The 25874-nt window shown below is 44.4% G+C and overlaps 1 pseudogene; it reads left to right on the top strand.

The window, feature by feature from the left end:
- The first annotated feature begins 13809 nt into the window (after positions 1-13809).
- LOC119801412 lies at positions 13810-14483 on the top strand (annotated as a pseudogene).
- The last annotated feature ends 11391 nt before the right edge of the window (positions 14484-25874 follow it).

The following is a 25874-nucleotide window of genomic DNA, read 5'->3' as shown; positions in this document are numbered from 1 at the left end:
CAACTCAGAGCAGAAAGATTTTATTTTAGGCTTGTGGTTCCAGAGGGATAGAGACCATGATGCTGGAGCTGAGGCATCAGGAGGCTGGGCAACAGCCGAGAATTCACACCGTCAGTAACAAACAGGAAGCAGAGAGGGGGTGCTTGAAACAGCAGAGTCTTTTGGAGCCTCCAAGGCAACTCCTATGGACATGTTTCCTCAAACAAGGCCACAATTCTCCCTAAATGGCCACCAATTGTGGACCAAATATTCAAGTTCTCGAAACGGTTGGGGTACTCCTCATCAGACTACTGCAGCACCTCACAGGGGATGAACCAATCACTGAATGTTTGGCCAAGGGCAGCTTAGATTTTTGTTTGTTTGTTTGTCCAACAGATCACAGTGTTGCCTGGAACTTACTACCCTCCATAAACTTGGGATCCCTCTGCCTGTACCTCCTGCGGTGCTAAGGATGAGAAGAATCCCTAGTAGTCAGAACATTTGAGTACCTGCTTCCCAGGTGGCGACTGTGCTACTTGGGGAGGTTTGGGAGGTGCGGCCTTTCTGGAGGAAGTATGTCGCTGGAGGTGGGCTCTGAGAGCGAAAAGCATTGCCTATTTCTAACTTGCTTTCTCTGCTCTGCAGCTGTGGTGGAGGATGTGAGGGAGCATTCAATGTTCCGCTCCAGCTGCTCTGCTGCTCGCTGCCACACCGTCCCACCGTCCCACCGTGACAGAGCCCTGACACTCTGGAACCTAATTGCAAATAAAGGCTTCCTTTTATACCTGGCCTGGGTCGTGGTGCTTTCTCAAAGCAACAGAAAAGTTACTAACCACTTCCCCAGTGCTGCATTGCAGGTATGCGCCACCACGCCTGACTTCCAACTTCAATGCAAAAATCTCCTCGCTGTTAGATGGGCGCCAGCTTCACAGGACCTTCCAGAGAACCTGCTCGCCCCATGGGTTTTTACTTACAGCCAACCAACTTTGTCTACAGGAGTTTGCCTTCCTTTGCCCTCCCTCCTTCCCTTTCTTCTTTCTCTGAGATAGCCTCTCAGTAGGTAGACCAGGCTGGCCTCTTAAGTAGCTGGAATGACAAGCATGTACTGCCTCACACAACTCGAAATTGTCCTCCTATTAAACCACCATTTGAAATTTCTTTCTTACTTTATTTATATTTATTTATGTATCCATTTATTCGTTCATTTATTTATTTTGTCTTTCTTCTTTTTCACTTTGTTTATTTGTGATAGGATTTTGCACAGCCCAAGCTGGCCTTGAACTTCTGTCTTTACACTTTCACATCCCAGGTGTTGGAAATACAGACGTGTAACACTTTGACCAGCTCCACTGAAAGTTTCAAAGCTCAGAGCATGGCAAACTATTTCCCATAATTGCTCCTGATTCTCATATGATTTCCCATAATTGGCCCCTAGCTGTTCTCCCAATAGCATCAGCGGCAAGAAAGACAAGGACTGTGGCAGGCTGGATGGGGCCTCTGCTCTCTGGGACCTGCCGTCTGGTCTTTTTCAGGGACCATTTTTTTTATGTTTTTTTTCATATTTAAAAATTTCCATCTCCTCCCCTCCTCCTCCCCCTTCCCTCCCCTCCCCTCCCCCCATACCCCCCTCCCTCCCTCTCCAGGCCAAGGAGCCATCAGGGTTGCCTACTCTATGTTAAGACCAAGGTCCTCCCAACTCCCCCCAGGTCCAGGAAGGTGATCGACCAAGCTGAGAAGGCTCCCACATAGCCCATCCATGAAGAAGAATCAAAGCCCAGCGCCATTGTCCTTGGCTTCTCAGTCAGCCTCCTCTGTCAGCCACATTCAGAGAGTCCGGTTTGGTCGCATGTTCCATCAGTCCCATTCCAACTGGAGTTGGTGATTTCCGTTAGTTCTGTCCCACCGTCTCCATGGGTGAACGCACCCCTCACGGTCCTGACTTTCTTTCTCATGTTCTCCCTCCTTCTGCTCCTCATCAGGACCTCAGGGTCCATTTTTGTTGGGCCATACAATCCTGGCCAGCCTGGTCTACTGAGAACGTTCCAAGCCAGCCTGATCTACACAGCCAGTTTCAGGCCAGTCAAGGCTACACAGTGAGACACTGTCTCCAGGAAAGAAAAAGTCCATATGTTCCTGTTTCTTTTTACACCTTGTGATGATTTTTGCTGTTGTTGAACACTGGATAGGTGAGTCTAAAAATATGTTAACTATAGAAATCAGATTTCTCCTCCTCCAGAGAGTTTTTTGGGCTTAGTTATTTTTGTGTATTTATATATTCATCCATCCAAAATAATATGTATTTTAGAGATCTTTTTTTCATCCGTTTATTTTGTGTATGTGTCTTGGTGCACATGAAGCAGTCAATGGAAAACTTTTGGGAGTCAGTTCTGTCCGTCCACCAGTCCACCATGTAGATCCCAGAGATGGAACTCAAATCATCAGACTTGGCAGCAAGTGCCTTTACTGCTGAACTGTCTCACAGGCCCTATAGATGTTCTAATTGTTATAGAGAAACTCTGTAACAGTCAGCCGGGGAAGCACATTCTGAGGTCCTCCCCAGTCTTTGCAGAGCCCTGTTCCTTTCCCCAGGCACACACCATAACTTTCTAATTTTCCTTGTATGTATAACTGTTCTTGACCTCTCCGGGGTTTACATTCTGTTCCCTGAAAGCAGAAAATGAGGGAAAAAAAGGAACATTGGCCCTTTAAATCCCTAGTCGTGTCACTTCTGCTGGGGGGAGGGGCTTGCAACAATGGGGGAGGTGCGCCCTCAATGGCCACCTGCCTCTTTGTCTGCACCTCCTATCGGTTGCCGCGGTCTGAGATCGGAGCCGGCATCCCCAGTGTTCGGAGGACAGAGCCCCCTTTACTCTAACTCGGCGGCAGCACGCTGTTCCAGGAGCGTGTGTGCACAGCTGGCTGCCCGCGGGCTGGAACCAGAGAGTGAACAGCTGTTGCCACACCAAGAACTAAAATTGCCCAAAACAAACTGCGTAGCTTTGGTTCCCCCCACCCCCTTCCCCTGAGCTTGCAAACCCTGGCTGCCTTGGAAAGTTGGAAAATAATGGTAACCGACAAGATTCTGCCTGTGCAATGTCTAGGTGGAGAGAATCTGCGGGGCTTCCTACTCAGATAGTTTTCCAGAATCTTCTCATGTAGGTTGAGACTTACACCCTCTTTTTTCAGCCTGTCTCTGAGCTTCCCATTGTCATAATGTTGTCTTTTGCAAAGCCAAAGTTTTAAAATGTGATGTCTGTTCGTCATTTCTCTCCCCTTTAAGCACCATGGTTTGGTGTCAAATCTGAGAATTGCTTTTCTAAACCAAGATAATTTTTTTTCCTATGTTCTCTTCTAAAAGTTTTATAGTTTTATTTTATACTTATGTCTGGGCTCTGTGTTTGTTTAATTTTTATATGAGGGATAGGCTGGGGCTAATTGCTAATTTCTCTCTTCTGAGCTCCCCCAATTCCTCCTCCCGTTGTTTGTGGATGTTCTATTGCTCCAGCATTTGTTCAAAGATATTCTTTCTTCACTGGCTCGTCCTTTTATCTTCATTAAACATCTACTTCTGAATGCTGTCTTCCCCTCCCTCGGTCCCTTCGTCCCTCCGTGTGTGTGTGTGTGTGTGTGTGTGTGTGTGTGTGTGTGTGTTACACTCAGGTTGCCCTTGCTTCTCAGGTGCTAGGATTACAGGTGTTTTTTCCCTCTCCCAGGATCTTTGTTGATGCTTAAAATACTAACGCCCTGGGATTTTGGCTAGGACTGAACCCTGTAACTACACTCAGAGAGAAATGAGTCCTGGCCATACATAGCCTTGCCAAACCACTCACAGGGCACATTTTTCTCTTAAGTTTTGTGTTATTTATTCCCTCGGCGTTTTTGTAATATTCTTCTTAAATCTCCTACACTTATTTTGTTATATTTAAATCTAATGATTTAATATTTTAAAGATCTGTGTTAAACAGTCATTGTTTTTGCTTTTTTGTGTTTGTTATGGTGTGTGTGTGTGTGTGTTACATAGCACTCCTGTGGAGGTCGGTACACATTCTGGGATTCCTTTTCTCCTTCCAGCATTTGGAGTCCAGGTAGTCAGGTTTGGCATCTCTCGGGCCCCCGCTGTTTTTTGTTACTCTAAGGTAGAGAAAACAAACGAGAGGAGGCCCCATCTGAAGCGTTTCCGGTCCACAGTAGAAGTGAAGCCCAGCCTGGCAGCTGTACTGAGCTGAGAGGAAGGATCTGGGAGCCTGGAGGCCCTGGGCTGGAGTTCACAGGGCAGAGAACCAGAAAGAAGACAGATGGAAGGACTTGGGAGACGCAGAGGTGCTGAAATTGCACAGGAATCAGTAAGACGGCCCTGCAATTAGCCTGAATATCAGTCTGTGCTCAGGCGTGAAGGAACTCCTGGCTGGGGAAAGATGGCTTGGAGGGATGAGAGAAGCCAGGCACAGAATTAGTTTCTTCCCACCAGCAGAGTGGGGGTGGTGGAGACCCTTAGGGCACTGTACTCAGAAGGTTCTGCCTCAGTAGCAGGGCAAATTAGCCACAGACTAAACACCAGTCTGGTCCTACCCCAGAAAGCAAACCCAGGAAGGGTCCAACTATTTCCAAAGAATGTAACAGAACAAAGTTCAAGAATATTTATATGAACACGAGAATAGCACATAACAAAGTAAAATTATTTTAAAAACCAGAAAAAAAAAGAGACATACAAGGCAGGGGGAAAATGTTGCCAGGCATATATATAAAGAAGCAAAAAAACAAAAAACAAAAACAAAAAACTTCAAAAAACAAAGAAAACCTGACTCACAACTGAAATTGGCCCAGTAATGATAGAATAATGAAAGTCATTAAAATAGTTATAGAGACTGTCTTATGTACACTAAGAAAGGGAATGTTTTCAGTGTGACATAGGGACATGTAAAATTCTTTTAAACTCTTTAGTTGAACTTCAAGCCATTGAAACTACAGTCTGGAAGAAACATGTCGCGGATATGATTAACCACCGACTAGACGTGGCAGGACGAGCTGTCCAGTTATTCTTTACTCCACTAGTGTGTCAAAGGAAACCCTTCCGGCAGGAAGAAACATGTCCTAGAGAAAACCAGCCATTCTCAAAGGCGGCATTGGAAATGTTAGAAATGGGTAAATATATGCACCTTTTTATTTTTTGTCTTGCTCTCTTTATAAGATCATTGGCTCTCTAAACAAAAGCAGTAAGAATATTGCCGTCACTTCTGGTTTCCCTCACGTAAATCCTGTGCTCATGCGCCTAACCCTTTCCATTGCACAAGACCCCAGAGCATCAACCCTACCCACCTCGTCGCCGCAGGGTCCTCTATGAGGTCTTCCCAGCACAGGCTGAAACGAATGCTAGTGGGGAAGACTGAGGGCCGCTCACAGAACAGCTGGAGCTGATAATTTTACAATATTACAAAAGGCTAAATTCTCCTTGCATAAGGGGAGGGTCGGTGATATCTAAAGAGGCCACAATGGGCCCAGTCTTTCTTGTTCCTAGCACTCTGAAGACTGAGGCAGGAGAATCTCTATGAGTTGGAAGCCAGCTTAGTCTTCATAGTGAGACCCTGTCTCAAAAAACAAAAACAACAAAGAAAACCTATTAGGTCCCCTCTCTGTTTTTAAGTTGGGTATGTTTTGTTTGCCTCTGGTGAACCAGTGGGTTTCATTAGGGCTGCTTAACAGAGCCTGAGTGACAGGTCAGGGCTGCATTTTAAAATTATTTCATTACAGAGCTGATAAAGCCTCAATCTTGAATATTTTTTAATGCAAACCCCTCAGATGCTTTTTTTCTTCTCCCCACTCTCCGTTTATACACAATTCATCCTCCGCAGTCAGCTGAGCTGACAAAGATGGGGCCCACCCCTGCCTGGTTTAAAGGCTTTCTTTACTCCACTGGGCCAGGAGCCTCGGGGGACAAGAAGCTTCCTTCCTTCCTTCCTTCCTTCCTTCCTTCCTTCCTTCCTTCCTTCCTTCCTTCCTTCCTTTTGTTTGCTTATTTGGTTGTTTTTGTTTTTTGTTTTTTGAAACAGGGTTTCTCCATAGCTTTGGAGCCTGTCCTGGATCTCACCACGTAGACCAGGCTGGCCTTGAACTCAAAGAGATCCTCCTATCTCTGCCTCCTTAGTGCTGGGATTAAAAGTGTGCGCCACCACCACCCAGCTGTCTGTTTTCTGAGAGAGGGTTTCTTTCTGTAGCCCTGGAATTTGCTCTGTAGACCATGCTGGCCTCAAGCTCAGAGCCCTGCCTGCCTCTGCCTCCCTAGCTCTGGGATTAAAGGTGTGTGCCACCACCACCCAGCGTCAAGAAGCTTTTTAAACACTGTGTACCTCCCAGTTTGTTGTGTGTGGCACAAACGGATGTGGTCTGTCCTGTGTGGATGCTGGGAACTGAACTTGAATACTCTGTAAAAACAAACAGGAAGTACTCTTGTGGCCAGAAAGATGGGTCCGCAGTCAAGAACAGTGGCTGCTCTTCTATAGAACCCCAGCTTGATTCCTTGCACCCACATGACACCTCACAACAGTATGTGACCCTGGTTCCAGGGGCCACAGTGCCCTCTTCTGGCTTCTGTGGACACTGCACCCATGTGATGTGTGGCACAGACCAGACGCATTAGCAGTCAGAACACCATACGCATAAAAATAAAGGTTATAAACATTTTTCATTGCTCTTCACCCCTGAATCATCTCTTCAGTCACAATAATATATTATATTGTATTATATTATAGACTGTGTGTGTGTGTGTGTATTAAATTTCTTTGAGATAGGGTCTTTCAATGAAACAGGAACTTGCCATTTTGACCGGACTGGCCGACTAGAAAGCCCTGAGATCCACTTTCTCTGCTTCCCCAGGCATGAAGTTATAGGCCTGCACTGTCACGCCTGACTTCTTATCTTGGGTTTTTGAGGACTCAAACTCTAGTCACCTGTTTTTACCAACTGAGTCCATCTCTTCAGCCCCAAGAAATGTCTTCTGGACCTGATGTTGCAATGTCAGGTAAAGAAGCAGAGCAGAAAAGCTCCCAGTGACTCACAGGTGAATCTAAACGGCCCACTCATACCTCCTGGGGACCTTCAGACCACGCCCATCCATTTGGCTGGCCAATTACAGTTTGGCCTCTAGGGATCATTCCGAATCTTTCCGCCATGCTTTAGGCCAATCAGAGCCTTGCCATCAGTCTAGTAGCGCTTCCACCTGGGGACACAAGCCCCTTCAGCCGCAGTGGGAGCGGCTGGTCCAGGCTTTAATCATCAGTGTCTGGCACAGTTTCCAATAGTCCCGGAGCAGTGTGTGCCTCAGCAACCGGGGAAGTCAGCTGTTGTTATCTTTTGAGCTAGTGTCTCCAAGGGTTCACAGAGTGTTTAGGATGGCTGGTCCAGGCATCGTGGTAGGCTGGCTGATTAGTAGACAGTCTTTTTGCTCAAGGATGCTCAGACAGCAAGACAGAGACCAGTAGCTGCTAATTAAAGAGCCGGATTGCCCCAACCCCAGTGTCTCTGCTTACTCACAGGAAAAGGAGCCAGAGAAGGGATGCTTAAAGGATAAACAGAAACAGCTTATCATTAGCAGTAATGGTGGTTGTAACAGTTTTAACGAGGTTCCAGCGTGCTTGCTCCTGCCCTGGGCCCAGGGAGAGGTGTGTCCCCTCATCTGTCCCAAGATTATTAAAACTCCTTTCTTGGTTTTCTTCTTTTTCTCTTTCTCTTTCTTTCTTTTCTTTTCTTCTTTTTTTTTTTTTTTTTTTTTTTTGAGACAGGGTTTCCCTGTAGTTTCTAGACCCTGTCCTGGAACTAGCTCTTGTAAACCAGGCTGGCCTCGAACTCAGAGATCCTCCTGCCTCTGCCTTCCGAGTGCTGGGATTAAAGGCGTGCGCCACCTCCGCCCGGCTTCTTTTTTTTTTAATTATGATTTTATTTTTTGAGATTATAGTATGATTAGATCATACCCCTCCTTTCATTTCTTTCAACCCCACCCTTGCTCTCTCTCAAATCCATGGCCTCTTTTTAGTTATTGTTAGGGGTGTGTGTGTCCCTAAATCTATAAATACAACCTGTCCAGTCTGTATAATGTTACTGGCTGACCATTTGATGTTGGATAATCAGTCGGCTCCCTCTTCCCCAGGAGGACTATTTCTCCCATTCTCAGCCTTCTTCAGTCACCTGAAGGTCTCCGTGTTTAAGGCCCCTGGGCTTGCCGTCTTCCACTCTAGCCTGTCTGTTGGTGTCATCCTTGTGGACGGACCTGTTGGTGAGGCTTCGTGCTTCGGGGTGTAGTCTCTCTGACATTTCCTTATTTTATTCTTATTTATTTATTTATTTATTTATTTATTTATTTATTTATAGGCAGGATCTCTCTGTGTAGCCCTGACTGTCCTAGAATTCGCTATGTAGACCAGGCAATCTCACGGCAGACTTTCTGATCTGGCTCTTACAGTCTCTCCGCCCCTCTTTCACAGTGACCCTTGAGCCTCAGGTGCAGGAGCTGTGTTTTAGATGCATTAATCTACATTTTGTTTTTTTTGTTTGTTTGTTTGTTTTTTCGAGACAGGGTTTCTCTGCAGCTTTAGAGCCTGTCCTGGAACTAGCTCTTGTAGACCAGGCTGGTCTCGAACTCACAGAGATCCGCCTGCCTCTGCCTCCCGAGTGCTGGGATTAAAGGCGTGCGCCACCACCGCCCGGCATTAATCTACATTTTGATTGGTTGTGGTTTTCTGTAATGGATGCTGTCTGTTTCAAAGACAGGGACTACCCTTATCTGTGGCGTAAGGACACGTATTTAGAATGTAGTTAGGGACTGTGCTGCTTTAGTAAAGTGGCAATGGTGGGTTCTCCACTAGGATCCATGACTTCACTAACCCTGGCCAGCTGGCTAGGTTTCCAGTTCCAGACGTGGTTTCCCTCTTGTGGCGAGGGCCTGAAGTCCACTTAGAGAGCTGTTGGTTACCAAGAAGGCGTGTGTGCCACTATTGCAGTCTTGGGGTTAGCGCGCCATGGTGGCCGTTGGTTCATAGGAGTCACGGACAGGTATGATGTTGACTGCTTCTCCCCATCAGAAGTTTGCATGCTGCCTTCTGATGTCATGAAAGCTCAGAGAGGAGGCTTTCAAGGTAGGTTCAGCTTGGATCCTCTGGGCCCTGTGTCAGAAGTACACAGTGTCTTCAGCAATAAGGACTGACCTTAACCTCAGGAAGCAATCAATGGCACAGAAATGGCCTATGTTTTTTATCTCTCGGATAAAGCAGACCAACACCTAAGAGAGTGATTCTCATGCCTACTGTTGAGGGTTTTCTTAGACAGTCTATGGATATTGGAGGAAGCATTGTCAGGCTCCTTTGATTTCTTCTTTTAGATTGACTTTTGTGCTTATCCAGTCGTGTGTGTCATGATCCCCTACACCAGAATATGCTAATGTTGTTCTGCTCCTCCTATTGTAAATTAGGAGGTCACCTGGGGAAGAGGTATTTTCGGTGACAAGATAGGCATAGACAAGACATGACCTAACTCATCCTCCCCCTAGGAAACAGAATGCTAATGAAGTTTTATTAACTTCCTTCTCAGTTTATGTTTGATATAAAAGATGTTTGAAAAATAACATTTTCAGGATTTGAATGATCACTGAAACTCCCTCCCAATACTATCGTGTGAACTGTGTCTTCAATATTCTCGCGCCTCTACGCTGGTATGGAAAATGTTTTATGCTGGGGCTGGACCCGGACAGGGTCTCCTAAACTCCACCCCCAGGAGGTGGCTGCTGGAGTGGGAAGGTCAGTTTTCTTCAGTGTTTCAGGCCCGGATAGGCTCCCTGTGCTCAGGCAGATGGTCTATACCCATTGCACATACAGGTGAGACTAAATACACAGTGGGTATTTGAAAAGAGAAACACATACAAATGAATTTTGCAGAGAAAAGTAGTGGTTGGTTAATAAAAAAAGGAATTAGCGAGGAAGGGATGGAGGTGGATTTGATCCAAGCACATTATACACATGCATGAATATCAAATCTTTTTGTTTTGTTTTATTTTGCTTTTTTGTTTCTCGAGAAGACAGGGTTTCTCTGTAGCTTTGGAGCCTGTCCTGGAACTCTCTCTGTGGACCAGGCTAGCCTTGAACTCACAGATCGCCTGTCTCTGCCTCCCAAGTCCTAGGATTAAAGATGTGTGTCACCACTGCACAGCTAATATTAAATATTAAAACAAAAACGAACAAGGCTGGAGAGATGACTCAGCGATAAAAGCACTGGTTGCAGCCGGGCGGTGGTGGCGCACGCCTTTAATCCCAGCACTCGGGAGGCAGAGACAGGCGGATCTCTGTGAGTTCGAGACCAGCCTGGTCTACAAGAGCTAGTTCCAGGACAGGCTCCAAAGCCACAGAGAAACCCTGTCTCGAAAAACCAAAAAAAAAAAAAAGCACTGGTTGCTCTTCTAGAGGACTTGAGTTTGATTCTCAACAACCACATGGTGGCTCAGAGGCATCTAAAACTCCAGATACAGGATCTGACACCCTCTTCTGGTCTCCTCAGGCACCAGGCACACATATGGTACATAGACCTGCATACAAACAAACCACCTGCCACATTAGAGAGAGAGAGGACGGACAATGGCTCAGGCTGAGAGTACAGCTCAGTGGTCAGGGTTTACCTACCATGGGTGAAGCCCTAAAGTTCATTTCACCAATGGAGGGTGGGGGGGTGGTAGTGGTGGGTATGACTGCTAATTTTCGGGGGTGTTTTGTTTTAATTTTTGTTTTTGTTTTAGGTCTGTTTCTTTTTAAGTTGTTGTTTGAGACCGAACCTCACTATGTATTCTTGGCTGACCTGGAACTCAGTATATAAACCAAACTGGCCTTAGAGGGCTTTTGCTGTTGCTTTGGTTTGGTTTTGCTTTTTCAAGACAGGGTTTCTCTGTGTAACATCCCAGGCTGTCCTTGAACTCACTCTGTAGAACAGACTGACCTCGAACTCACAGAGATCCACCTGCCTCTGCCCTCCTGAGTGCTGAGATTAAAGGCGTGCGCCATCACTGCTTAGCTGGATAAAGTGTATTTATTTTCTAAACCAGTTTTCGTCTTTATTCTCTGTCTGCTGCATAGAAGAACTGACCAGTGCACACAGAGACAAAATCTCAGTCAATGCTTTTTCACTGGGGTTGAGTTTCCTTGCTTTGTTAGCAAATTACTCAGCAACCTGTATCTGCTTATTCTTTAATAAGGTTTGAATTGCTCACTCAGGACTAAATGAAAATATTTTTTAAATATTTATTTATTTATTATGTATACAATATTCTGTCTGTGTGTATGCCTGCAGGCCAGAAGAGGGCACCAGACCTCATTACAAATAGTTGTGAGCCACCATGTGGTTGCGGGGAATTGAACTCAGGACCTTTGGAAGATGAGGCAATGCTCTTAACCACTGAGCCATCTCTCCAGCCCCCTAAATGAAAATATTTTAAAGAGTATTCGTGTTAGCCTTGGCAACAGAGTGAGACCCTCCTTATAGTGTGTATCAATTGACTCTTGAGTTAAAAAGAACACCACCATGACGATATCATCCCGATACATCCTGGCTACATCTTCTGGTAACGTAACATGGCGGCCAGTTGCTCTGGCTTCATCTCCCCATACTCATTGCTCCCAATGGCTTGTCTGATCCGATGCACAGCTGCATTTTGGTCAGCTGCATGGAGTCCACTGGCTTTCCTCTGCAGCAGCAGACTCTGAATAAGCCCCAGGTTGGCCGGTCTTTGGTCCAGGTGTGGCTATGGCAACCAACCTTGGACAGGTGCCCACTACCAGTCTTACCACATCCCCACTGCCCGGCATGTCCCACGGACCATCTGAGGCCAGCACGAGGAACTCACCTTGGGGCCTCAGCCTGTGGTATATAACCTCAGGCTTGGCAGTCAGACAGGGCGGGGTGTAGTAGTAGGGTGGTGTGAACTGGTAGATGTTGAGGGCCTCAGTCTCAAAGCCCCTCCCTAGGACACCATGCTGCAACTCTTCACTCCACTTGAGCTGGACATCCCCAAAGGCCCTGCAGGGTGTGATGAGAGTCCTGTTCTCAGACTCGGGGTGTTCTCTCTTAAGCCGGGTTAGCTCAGCCTCATTCTAAGCATTGTGGTCACGGGTAAGCGGTAAACAGGACCACACACAATTGTCTTCCTGGACACCAAGGATAGCCCGGCAGTCACCAACATTTGCTACATGCAGGTGAACTCCGTTGACATAGGCCATGCAAGCTGTTGCCCCAGAAAAAGCAACCTGGAGGGATAAGTTCTTTGTCACCCCATCTTCCAGGGGAGGCTGAACTTCTAGTGAGATGTCAGAATCCAGTCTCTGGAAGGAGTACATCAATGCTTCTTCAGTGCGCAACCCCATTTCCATATGCAAGTCAAGAAGTTCCTGCCAATAGACTCAGAGGTGGTCTAAGTGTACGGATGTGACATCCTTATAAATACACAAAACGTCTGGAATATTTAGCTGGGGGCTTCATGCCAGCCTCTGGCATAAGCTCCCTCCTCTGGGAGTTGCCTCAGTCCAAACTCCACCTCTGAGAAAGCCCGCCAAAAGGTGACCACTCCCACAGGCTATTTAAACTGCCCCCCAGAGAATGAACACATGGTCTCCAGGTTTCCCATGGTCTCCCCTTCTCTCTCTTCCCCTCTCTATGTTTTCTTGGGGCCACCCGGGAGTATTATCATCTATTAAACATGGGCATCTTTTAATTCGGTCTGATTTGATCTGATTGGGATGATTTGCATCAGCGGAGAGGTTCATCTCAAAAAAAATATTTAACATCCTCCACTGGGGAATTGGCAGCTAGCTGGTTGCTCTCAAACCTTAACACTGAATTTGGAACTCCACTGTTGGAATCAAGAGCCTTGTGAGAAGACACCAGCTCGAAGCATGTCATTGACTTGTTCAGGGCTAAGCTGTAAGTGGAAACCCTCTTCCTCGGTTGATGTGTACCCATAGGCTTTCTGCAGAGCGAAGCCACCACGTGGAGTACCGGTCTTTAGAGTTGACAATGCCGGAGAAAAAAGGCCTCCATTTCAGTTGACTCCTATTTGCGGCACCCCTTGAGTATAAGCGTCTACCCCCTTGTAATATAGCAATTCGATTCCTTGCAGAATTGAATATCCAGTAAGACACCGTACTTGACATTCAGAAGCTATATTGGCAAGTGGAGGTGGTTTTTTTCAGCTCATTGGTTGCTTGGGAAAGGCAGAAGACCAGAGCAACAGATATACCCTCAGTCTACAGTGTATTTTTTAAAGTGACCCAAAGAGATGACTTAATGGTTAAGAGCATTGGTTGTTCTTGCAGAGGACCTGGGATTGATTTCCCAGCACCCACATGGCAGTTCACAAATATCTGTAAATATTTGTGAGATCCAGTGGTTTTTTCTGGCCTCTGAAGGCACTGAATGCAAACAATTCATAGACATATGTGCGGACAAAACATCCATACACACAAAACAGAAATCCATAAATATTTTATTTTTTTATTTTTTTTAAATATTTATTTATTTATTATGTATACAATATTCTGTCTGAATGCCTGCAGGCCAGAAGAGGGCACCAGACCCCTTTACAGATGGTTGTGAGCCACCATGTGGTTGCTGGGAATTGAACTCAGGACCTTTAGAAGAGCAGGCAATGCTCTTAACCTCTGAGCCATCTCTCCAGCCCTCCATAAATATTTTAAATGACCTTCCTGTATACTATGTGAGAAATGAACTTTAAATATGAAAACCAAATTGGTTAAAGAAGAAATGGAAAAAGAATAAGCCATATTAACATTTGTCAAAAGATCTACAATGGATATTTTAATATTAGATCAAGTACGTGTTAGAATGGGGCTGGAGAGATGGCTCAGTGGTTAAGAGCATTGCCTGATCTTCCAAAGGTCCTGAGTTCAATTCCCAGCAACCACATGGTGGCTCACAACCATCTGTAATGAGGTCTGGTGCCCTCTTCTGGCCTGCAGACATATACACAGACAGAATATTGTATGCATAATAAATAAATAAATAAATATTAAATAAAGAATGTGACCAGGTATGAAAAAGCTGACCTACTGAGAGGACATAACAAACTTCGAAATACATACAAGTAGCTAGGTGTGGCACACACCCTTTTCATCCCAGCATTCAGGAGGCAGACAGGCAGATCTCTGTGAGTTCCAGGCCAGCCAGGGCTACATGCTGAGACCCTGTTTTTTAACAACATAGGATCTGAGAGACCAAGGTAGCTGGGTGATTCTCCAGCTTTCTCAGAAATGCCTGGGCAAAGGAACCAGTGCTTATGGTGTCCATTGCCCCTGGGAACCTCACTATAATTATGCCTTGACACCAAGTGTGCCACCATGATCAAACCAGCCACACCCTACAATTACTCCGTGCTTGCGAGAGATAATGGCAACGTGCCTGATGAGCCCAGCCACTCCCGGGACCTTCGGAAACCAGGCCTGGGATGGCTGAAGAATGTGTGAATACTTCCATGGGTGGAAGAGGCCTTGCCCCTGTTGCCCCCAATAAACAGGTGGAAATAAAAAATATACATACATACATTCTCATATATATATATACATATATTCATATGCTGAAGATATGGTTTGTAGTTAAGAAAACGCACTGCCCTTCTGAAGGACCTAAGTTCAGTTTTCAGCACCAACATCAGGTGGCTCCTAACTCCCTGTGAGCACAGCTTCAGGGATCCAACGCCTCTGGCTGCGCAGACTCACTTGCTTATCTCCTCCCACGACAGACACGCACAATGACTAGAAACAGCAAAGACAAAAAGAACGCAAGGACAGAAAGTACTAGGAGGCTGGACAGCAGTGGTGGAACATGCCTTTAACTCCAGCACTCAGGAGGCAGAGGCAGAGGGATCTCTAGGAGTTTGAGGCCAGCCTGGGCTACAGAGTGAGTTCCAGGACAGCCAGGACTACACAGAGAAATCCTGTCTTGAAAAACCAATTTAAAAAAGAAAGAAAGAACTAGAAGAAACGAATAACCATGACTTTAGCAGTAGACTTAATACCCCCTTCTCGCTAACAGATAAACCAACTGTCAGAGGCGCAGTATGGATAAAGATGTGGCTACCACTGCCAGACAGCTTGACAGAACCAACTTCTCTAGAAAAGTTACATACATGAACAATTCAGTTATCAAGGAGACAGCAACAAACTTAAAAATTAAGATTCCTTCTTGCCAGACAGTGGTGGCACATGCCTTTAATTCCAGCATTCAGGAGACAGAGGCAGGTGGATCTCTGTGAGTTCGAGGCCAGCCTGGTCGACAGAACACATTCTAGGACAGCCGGAGTTACACAGAGAAACCCTGTCTTGAAACAAACAAACAATCATTCTCTAATTACAGTGCATTATACTAGAAAAAAGAAGCATTTCTACAAATTCTCCAAATTTTTGGAGGCTAAGTGACATTCCTTTAAGTAAGGATAATTTCAAACCATCAGGATGGAAATTAGAAACTACTGTGTGTCTGTGTATATGTGTGTATATGTTTGTATGTGTGCATGTATGCATGTGTTATATGTGTGTTTCTATGAATGTGTGAGCATGTATGTGTATGTATGCTTGTGTGTAAATGTGTATATATTTATGCATGTATGTATGTTTTGTGTATATGTGTATTTATCTATTTATTCATTCATTTATTCATTACAGTGGCTTATAGACTGTGGTCTAGCTAGTTCAACGATGGCTGTCTACCAAATGGAAAGTCCAAGAATCCAGTAATTGTTCAGTCCATGAGGCTAAATGTCTCAGCTGGTCTTTAGCACACACCAGAACCCCAAGGAAGTAGGCTCTAAACCAGGGAAGGAATGATCTTTCAAGATGAAAGCAAGCAAGCAAAGAGTAAAAGCTTCCTTCTTCCATGTCCATTACATAAGATGCCACCAGAAGGTATAACCCTGATTTAAGATGGATATTTCCACCTCAAAAATCTGGATTAAAGGTTGGTCTTCCCACTTCAAATGAGTTCTTTAAGAAAAATCAGAGCTGGAGAGATGGCTCAGCGGTTAACATCACTGGCTGCTGTCCCGAAGGACCTGGATTCAATTCCCAGAACCAACATGGCAGCTCACAATAACCTATAACTCCAGTTCCGACGGATCTGATGTTCCCTTCTGGACTTCAAGGGCACTTTTAGTCATGTGCACATATGCATGCACAATATATGAACACACACATGTAATTTAAAATAGCCAGGCAATGGTGACTCAAGCCTTTAATCCCAACACTCAGGTGGCAGAGGCAGGCAGATATCTGTGAGTTCAAGGCCAGCCTGGTCTACAGAGTGAGTTCCAGGACAGCTAGAGCTACACAGAGAAACCTTGTCTCAAAAAAACCAAACATTAATAAAGAAAAATAGAATAAAATAAAAATTAAAAATAAAAAGAATTATATAACTTAATTTGAGTGAAGTGGAGGACACTTGGTAATCCCTATACTCAGGAAGATGAGGCAAGAGGATCATAAATTGAGTTTAGGCTACATGGTGAGAATCTTGTGGGGGTGGGGTGAGTAGAAGCCCAGAGAGATACGCAGAGTGCTGGCCATACAAGCATGCTAGCCTGAGTTTGGATCCCAAGCAGTCGTAAAAAGGCAGGTGTGACTTGATGTTGGTGGCACACAACTTTGATCCCAATACTTGGGAGGCAGAAATAAGTGGATCTCTGAGTTTAAGTCCAATCTGGTCTACACAGTGAGTTCCAGGACAGCCAAGGCTACAGAGAGTAACTCTCTTAAAAAACCAAAACAAACAAACAAATAAAAGATAGGTGGGACCAGAAAAATGGCTTAGCAGTCAAGAGCACTGGCTTCTCTTCCAGAAGACCCAAGTTCAGTTCCCCTGCATCCATATGACAGCTCACAACTGTTTGTAAGCTCCAGTTCCTGGGGATCTAGCCCCCTCTTCCAACTTCCAGGGACATCAGGCAAACAAGTGTATACATGCAGAGAAAACATTCACATACATAAGATATATTAATCAAATAGCTGTTTTTCTTAAAGCAGGGTGCAGTGATGAGTCTATAATCCTAATGTCGGGAAAGCAGATATGCAAGATCCCTGGGGCTGTCTAGTCAGCCAGTTTAGCCAAATTAACAAGTTCAATGAGATAATCTGTTTAAAAAAATAAAATAAAAGGACTGGAGAGATGGTTCAGCAGGTAGAGGACTGGCTGTTCTTCCAGAAGTCCTGATTCAGTTCCCAGCAACCACACGGTGGCTCACACCATCTGTAGTGGGATCTGATGCCCTCTTCTGACCAATTCAAGACACCCAATGACATTCTTTTCTCTCATTTCTAGGCAGCTTTTCTTAACTTAAGGTATCCCATCTACCTTTTGACTCTGGGCTTTTATCTTTCTCTATTTCTGTATACCTTTCTTTACTTCTTTCTCCATGACTTGCTGTGTATCTGGGTGGCTGGCCTCTGGAATCTTTCTCTTCTCTTTCTCTCACTCCTAGATCTTTGTTTTGCTTGTTTTGTGTGTGTGTGGGGGGGGGGAGTAGACAGGGTTTCTTGGTAGCTTTGGAGCTTGTCCTGGAACTAGCCTTTGTAGACCAGGCTGGCCCACAAACTTACAGAGATCCACCTGCCTCTGCCTCCCGAGTGCTGGGATTAAAGGCATGTGCTACCATAGCTGGGCATCACTCCTAGATCTTTTTTCTCTTTTTCTATTTATTCTCTCTGCCTGTCAGCCCCACCTGACAGGTTCCAAAGGTACAGAGAAACCCTGTATTGAAAATCCAAAATAGGGGCTGGAGAGATGGCTCAACAGTTAAGAGCACTGGCTGTTCTTTCAGAGGACCCAGGTTCAATTACCAGTACCCAAATGGCAGCTCAGAACTGTCTGTGACTTCCCGCTTTTTGTTGAAAAACACCAATGCACATAAAATAAAAATAAAAAAGATAAAAAAGATAACATGTTATCTATATAAAAAAAGAAAATCCAGGGCTGGAGAGATGACTCAGAGGTTAAGAGCACTGAATGCTGATGGAGGATTCTCATTGGCTAATAAACTGCCTTGGCTTTTTGATAGGGCAACATTTAGATAGGTGGAGTAGACAGAATAGGAAGAAGGAAGTGAGGTAGATGGCTCAGAAAAATTGCCCTGCCTCTCCTCTCTGAGTGAGTTGCCATGAAGCCAGCCACCAGGACAGACGTGCTGAATCTTTCCTGGTAAGACATCTCTCGTGGTGTTACATAGATTATTAGATATGGGTTAGTCAAGATGTGAGTAAGAGGCTGAAAATAATGGGCCAGGCAGTATTTAAAAGAATACAATTTGTGTGTTGTTATTTCGGGATATAAGCTAGCCGGTGGCCGGGAGCCGAGCAGGATGAAAAGCAGGCCTGCCCGCAGCTCCTCACTACAGACTGCTTTTCCGGAGATCCTGAGTTCAATTCCCAGCAACCCACATGGTGGCTCACAACTGATGGAGGAGGGTCATCTGTCTATGTGTTACTTTCATTGGTTAATAAAGAAACTGCCTTGGCCCTTTAATAGGACAGAAAATTAGGTAGGTGGAGTAGACAGAACAGAATGCTGGGGAAAAGGGAAGTAAGGCAGATGCCATAGCTCTCCTCTCCAAGATGGATGCAGGTTAGAAACTTCCCAATAAGCCACCACCTTGTGGTGATACACAGATTATTAGAAATGGGTTAATCAAGATGTGAGAATTAGCTAATAAGAGGCTGGAACTAATGGGCCAGGCAGTGTTTAAATGAATACAGTTTCCGTGTAATTATTTTGGGTAAAGCTAGCCGGTGGCCAGGAGCCAGGCATCGAGAAGTGGCCCGCAGCTCCTTCTACACACAACCATCTGTAATGAGATCTGGCGCCCTCTTCTGGCCTGCAGACATACATGAAGGCTGAACATTGTGCACATAATAAATAAATAAATCTTAAAAAAAAGAAAATCCAAGAGTAAATATATATATATGGAAACCTTTTAGCTCTAACATAATAAAATTATAAATAAGAACAATTATCACATAAGATTACATTTACAATGTCCAGTCCATTTGTATTAGGCATATTCTGAGAAAATACTCTAGTATCTATTTTAGCTTGATAAATTTAAAGTTTTATACCTAAACCTTTTTCTGTCATAACTTGTACTGTCATCTTTTTGTTTGTTTGTTTGTTTTTTTGTTTTTTGTTTTTCGAGACAGGGTTTCTCTGTGGCTTTGGAGCCTGTCCTGGAACTAGCTCTTGTAGACCAGGCTGGTCTCGAACTCACAGAGATCTGCCTGCCTCTGCCTCCCAAGTGCTGGGATTAAAGGTGTGCGCCACCACCGCCCGGCCTTGTACTGTCATCTTTAAACTATCTCTTTATACCTCAAAATATTTTCTTAAATAAGCAATTTACTTTTTTATGTCTCTCAAGCGTATATATTTTATACCTCTTTTGTGAGTTTCTTTTTGAATTTGGTAACAAAAAATTGTAACTATAACTATCTCATCTTTAACTCCATCAGAGACCCAAAAAGGATGTAATATTATCTGAGTAAATAGGTAGTACAGAACAAGCAACTTCCAAGACTACAGAAATGACAGACAGCTTGCTGCCTGGACAGTCACCCAAGAGTCTTCCGTCTTCAGCCCATGTGCCTAGAATCTTTGACATGTGTGAAGCAGAAATTTGGAAGGACTGTCCTACCCTGGCTGGGCAATGTTCAGCAGTTGTCTTCTTTTATGTCCTGCCTGTCCAGCTTGGACAGCATATCCTCAGTAGTTGAAGCAAGGGTAGATTCTTGGCACAAAGAAAGCAAACTCCATATGGAGGTTCTTTGAAGCCATTATCCTTTTTTGAAGGAGATTGGTGCTGCCAGGAGCAGACATGTCTCACTGTCATGAAAAGCCTTATGATATTCAAACATTTTAAATGATATATTTGGGAGGTCTTTGAAGTGTTTGAAGATCACCTATCTAAAATATATCTCTGTATGATCTTGAAAACATACCTAACATGACTATAAGTATGATTATTATAGATGAATAACTATTATCCTGCATTTCTTTATTATCCTAAATAATTTTCAAGGACTAAAACTTTTTTTTTTCATTTCTCAAGACAGAATTTCTCTGTGTAACAGTCCTAGCTGTCTTGGAATACACTTTGTAGATCAGGATGGCCTCGAACTCTCAGAGATCTGTATACCTTTGCCTCCCAAGTGCTAGGATTAAAGGCGTGTGCTGACTAAAGGTTTATATTTTAAGTGTACTGCATAGGTATAGTACGTTAAACAAGAATAGAAACAAATATGCAGTATAACAAAAATAACCTTAAATTAGAATCAATATACAAAATCCATACCAATGTAAAATATTTGAGACTAGTGGTTGCTCAAAAGTAGACTCAACAATTCACCCTATTTTTCAGGTGGAAGTTCCAACCCAAGACCGCTCCCCTGAGAGTTACCACAGTCAAGACTCCACCTCCAAAAAAGCCTGCCAAAGGATGACCCTTCCCCAGAGATGTTCAAGACCACTCCTACAAGGTATTTAAACAGCACCCCAGAGAACAAGCATGTGGTTTTCCAGTCTTCCTTCCCCATCTCCTCTCTGGAGGGCTGGAAGTCCACCTGGGAGCACTGGTGTCCATTAAACCTGGGCTTTTGTAATTTGGTTTTTTTAGGTCTGGTTTGGATTATTGCATCAGCAGAGAGGCTTGCTTATTGAGGCGCAAAAACTTTTCATCTGGAAGTCCCACCAAGATGGCTGTTTTTCACACTGGCAGGGCCATGTCTTGAGAAAACACTCGAACCTGCTCTCTGCCAGGCTAAGATCGCCCTCATCTTGGTAAGTTCCAATTTCCAAGTCATTGCCTTTAGAGGCCCAGAACCTCATGTGATTTTCAGGCTGTCCTGTTGAAGACATGGCTGTTCCAGGCACCAACTGGGACAAGAGCCTGCCTTATCCCTGTGGGATTCCTTTATCAGGAGAAATCCTGTTAAGGTATTTCTCTTTCCCCTGTGGGGTTTTTTTTTTTTTTTTTTTTTTTTTTTTTTTTTTTTTTTTTTTTGACCCAAAGTCTACCACAGCAGATGCATTGTGTTAGGCTTTGGGCTTGACATAGACTTGCAAAAAACCACTTACAATTCAAGGCCTGATCCTCAAATGCTCTTTACAAAATCTTTTAAATTGGGGCTATCTGACACCATATGTTCTTAATGCCTAAAATTTTTTGCCGGCATGAGAACAAGTAAACAACCCCCCCAAATGCCCATGGTTTCTGGATGCTGGCTCCAGCTCCCACTCCCCCCTCCCGCCCCCCACTCTCTTTGCTGTTTGTTGTTTGTCCACATTCCTGGCATGTGATCTGGACACACTGGGATTCCCCCTACAATGAATCCGTTCCCCCTGTCCTTCCGCTCTAAGCTGCAGAGGTGTTCTATACTTATGTTTCTGTTCTCCCTTACAGCATCTGCTAACCTGGTCCTTAATGGGGCACCTGTGTGCTTGCTAGCTTCTATAGCCTACTCCAGGATTTTAAATTGGTCAGCTTACACAGTTTCCTGGAAAAAGTTTTGTCTGTCTGTTAATATATACGTATAAATAATATGGCCACATGCCTGTCTGTTGGCATTTAATGACTTAGGGTACTGGTAGCTCATGACTTCATTTGTTAAGTTTCCTGCTAAAACTATAGACAGGGGTGCCTCTTTCACAGGCTTCATAGTCCAGAATCAACAGGTTTCAGATGTATACTGCGAGGTTCAGAGTTCCCAATTCCCTTTAATTGTCTTTAAATATTCATGCCTTTTAACCTAAAGCCATAGTCTTTTGCTATGACACCAAGATGTAAATCTGTCCCAGCTGTTTTATAGATATCTGCAGGTTCCTGGGAAGAGTTCTGCTAGTGTATCAAAAAATCTTGTCTGGGGGCTGGAGAGATGGCTCAGAGGTTAAGAGCACTGCCTGCTCTTCCAAAGGTCCTGAGTTCAATTCCCAGCAACCACATGGTGGCTCATAACCATCTATAATGGAGTCTGGTGCCCTCTTCTGGCCTGCGGGCATACACACAGACAGAATATTGTATACATAATAAATAAATATTTATATAAAAAAAAAATCTTGTCTGGTAAAAAGTATCTCCAGGGCCTATTTTGACCCCACCCATTTTCGAGCATATTTTACAGGTCATTCCTTCTGCCTTGGCCAAGACCAACGTACAGAGGGCCCTCCAGATAATGCCAGCACCTGCACCAGCTCCTGAAACTTCACCATTGGACACTTACCCAGCAACAGAAATCTGGTTTTAAAGGGCATATCTGCTCTCATCTCACTCATTCACCCTTGCCTCTCCCGTACCAGGGCACTCTCTGTCCCATTCTTTCTGGCAGTTAATTGCCCTTCCCATGGCTAGCTCATTCATAGAAACAATAATTACAACATCATCCTCTGTTCATTAGCATTCAGAAAATTCAAAGCCAACAAAACACCACATTGGATCCAGACCCCCTGTGTATTTCCATCTTTATGTAGCTTTTTAAAAAAATATTATTTTACTCTCTAATGACTTTATTTTATTATTTTTATTTTATCCCATGACTGTCTATACTCCTTTTCTTTTCTTCAGCATCTCAGCACATTTGTAGATATGCTGTACCATTTTAGAGATTTTCTGTGTCTGGACCTGGCTTTACTAAGCATCTGTAGTGTTCTCTAACTGCATGAGACCAATCTTAACTGGCCATGTCATCTGCCAGGTCACTCAACTTAGTGCATGGTGCTAGTGCATGATACTGTTAGCTGGTGCTGGCAGCTGATTCCAGCCCGCAGGCAGCAGCCAATAAACATGCCTCTGTATGCTGCTGAGCACCAGCCCACCCAGGTGACAGATTGACTGGGAAGCTACATCTGGCTCCTCGCCCCAAACTTTGCTTAGCATTCTCAGGCCCTGTGTTTGGATATTTGAGCCCCAATGTTGGGTGCCATATATAGTAATTATTTCTCTGTACCACCAGCTCCCAAACAATGACCAGGCGACTTCTTAGTTATGAAAGCTTGGCATTAGCTTAGGCTGGTCCTACTAGCTCCTAGAACATAAATAAACCCATTTATTTTACTCTATGTTCTGTCTCATGGTTCGTTAACTCACACCCCAAAACAAAATAAAACAATAACAAAAACCAGACAACCTATCAGTTCCTTTTCTGTTCCTGCGACAAAACACCATGGCCAAAGTGATATAAAGAGGGGGTTTATGTTGACTTATGGCCCCTTATGGGCCGAGGGTCCGTTCATGACAGGGAAACATGGCAGCAAGCACCAGGCATGGAGGCTGAAGCAGGAAGATAAGAGCTCACATCTTCAGCAAAAGCAGGAAGTAGAGAGTGAATTGGAAGTGCTGTGAGACTTTCCCCAACAAAGCCATCACCCCTAAACTTCCCCAATAGTGCCACTACCTGGGGACCAAGTGTGGAAATACCCACGCTTATAGGGGATGTTCCCATTCAAACCACTACAGACAACATTCTTCTTTCCTTTCATTTTTTTGGTATGTGGTATGCAAGTATGATGTGCATCTTCCTGAACATGTGTGGGTGCACCTGTGATGGCATAAAGTGAGTCTTTTTCTGTCCTGCCAGCAGCTCCCAAATAATGACACAGAGACTTATTGATTATGAATGCTCAGCCTTAGCTTAGGTTTGTCCAACTAGCTCTTATAACTTAAATTAACCCATATTTTTAAATATATGTTCTACCATGTGTGGCTTTTACTTCTATCACGTTCTGTGTCTGACTCATTCCTCATCTCCATTGCCTCACTTCTTCCCAGAGTCCTCTCTGTTCCTGGAAGTCCCACCTATATCTCCTTTATTAAACCAATGAGAGGACTCCTTGGCAAAGACACATCTTCACAGTGTACAAAAGATTATTCCACATGTGCATGCATGTGGAGGCCCGAGGTTGATGCTGGGAATTATCCTCCATTACTCTTCCACCTTTCTCATTGAGGCAGAGTCTCTCAATAGAACTTGTGGTTATGGCTAGTCTCACTACCCAGCTTGATCTGGGGATCCCACTTGTCTGCCTTCTGAGGCTGGAACTGCAGCCAGGCTGCTATGCCCGCCTGGTATTTTCATGGATTTCTAGGGATCCAAATTCAGGTCCTCATGCTTGTACAGTGAGAGCTTTAAGCACTGTGCTATCTTCCCAGACCCTCAAGTCCATTCTGAGCTGAGAGTCAGAATCTTGTCCCCCCAACTTGTTTCTTTTATCACAATGTCAGTTGGTAAATTAGGAACAGAGGAGGACTTGCTAAATTCCTTCAGGAATCTGAAAACATCCAACAGTGTCCATCCACATGGGACTAGAGGTTTTAAGTAGGAATTAAGTAAGAGAAAGGACTGAAAGACAACCAGATTGAAAAAAAGTTAAGATTTTTTTTAAAAAAAGATTTACTTATTTATTATGTACACAAGTGTTCTGTATGTATGTATGCTTGCTGGCCAGAAGAGGGCACCAGATCTCATTACAGATGGTTGTGAGCCACCATGTGGTTGCTGGGAATTGAACTCAGGACCTCTGGAAGAGCAGTCAGTGCTCTTAACCTCTGAGCCATCTCTCTAGTCCCCCCCTTTTTTTTTGGTTTTCCAAGACAGGGTTTCTCTGTGTATCTCTGGCTGTCCTGGCATGCACTCTGGCCTCAAACTCACAGCGATCCACCTGCCGTTGCCTCGCTGAGTGCTGGGATTAAAGGTGTGCACCACCACCGCCCAGCTAAGAGACTTTTATTTACAGTTGGCAACACTGTCTTTGCTAGAGAGAAGCTCTGAATAAGCAAACCTTCTGGGGCTAGAGAGGCAGCTCCTCAGATAAGAGCCTTTACTGCCCTTGCAGAGGACAAAGGTTTGGTCTCCAGCACCCACATGGTGGCTAACAATTATTTGTAACTCCAGTCCAGGGGATCTGATACCTCTTCTGGCCTCCATTGGCTCCTTAGACATGTGGTGCACACACATAAACTCAGGCATGCAAATCTACACATAAAATAAAACAAACTTGTTTTGTTTTGTTCTTCAAGACAAGGTTACTCTGAATAACCCTGGCTGTCCTGGAACTCACTCTGTAGACCAGACTGGCCTCAAACTCAGAGATCTGTCTGTCTCTGCCTCCTGAGTGTTGGGATTAAAGACATGTGCCACTACTGTCTGGTAACTTTAAAATATTTTTTTTAAAAAGAGTGAACTAAGCATGTCTAGATAAGTTTACAAGATACAAAACCAATATATATTTAATCTGAGAACTCAGGAGAAAGAGGCAGCTGGACTGTGTTTGAGGCTAGCCTGATCTACAGAATAATTTCCAGAACAGTCAGTCAGGGCTACATAGCACAACCTTGTCTTAGGGATGAATATGTGTGTGTGTGTGTGTGTGTGTGTGTGTGTGTGTGTGTAATTTCCAGACATGCTCACATACACCTTTAATCCTAGCACTAGGGAGGCAGAGGTAGGCAGATCTCTGTGAGTTCGAGGCCAGTATGGTCTACATAGTGAATTCTAGATCTGAAAAAAAGAAGAAGAAAAGAAAAATTACTTGTTGAGGTTGATAAGATGCTCAGTGGGTAAAGACACTTGCCACCAAGTCTGATGACCAACGTATGAGGTCCCAGGACCTACGTGGTAGGAGAAAAGCGACTCCTGCAGGTTGAATCCACTTGCACATGTAGCATGTGCCCTTTCGTGCTGTGTTTATATATGTGTGCACTGTTTTAGGGTTTCTACTGCTGTGAAGAGAAACCATGACCGCAGTAACTCTTAGAAAAAAAAACATTTCAATGGAGTGGGTTATATTTTTAGAGGTTTAGTCTATTATCATCATGGAGGGACAAGGCAGCA

This window comes from Arvicola amphibius, chromosome 1 (assembly GCF_903992535.2).
Source record: "Arvicola amphibius chromosome 1, mArvAmp1.2, whole genome shotgun sequence".
In the NCBI taxonomy this organism is placed as follows: domain Eukaryota; kingdom Metazoa; phylum Chordata; class Mammalia; order Rodentia; family Cricetidae; genus Arvicola; species Arvicola amphibius.
This window is presented reverse-complemented; position numbering and strand designations above follow the sequence as displayed.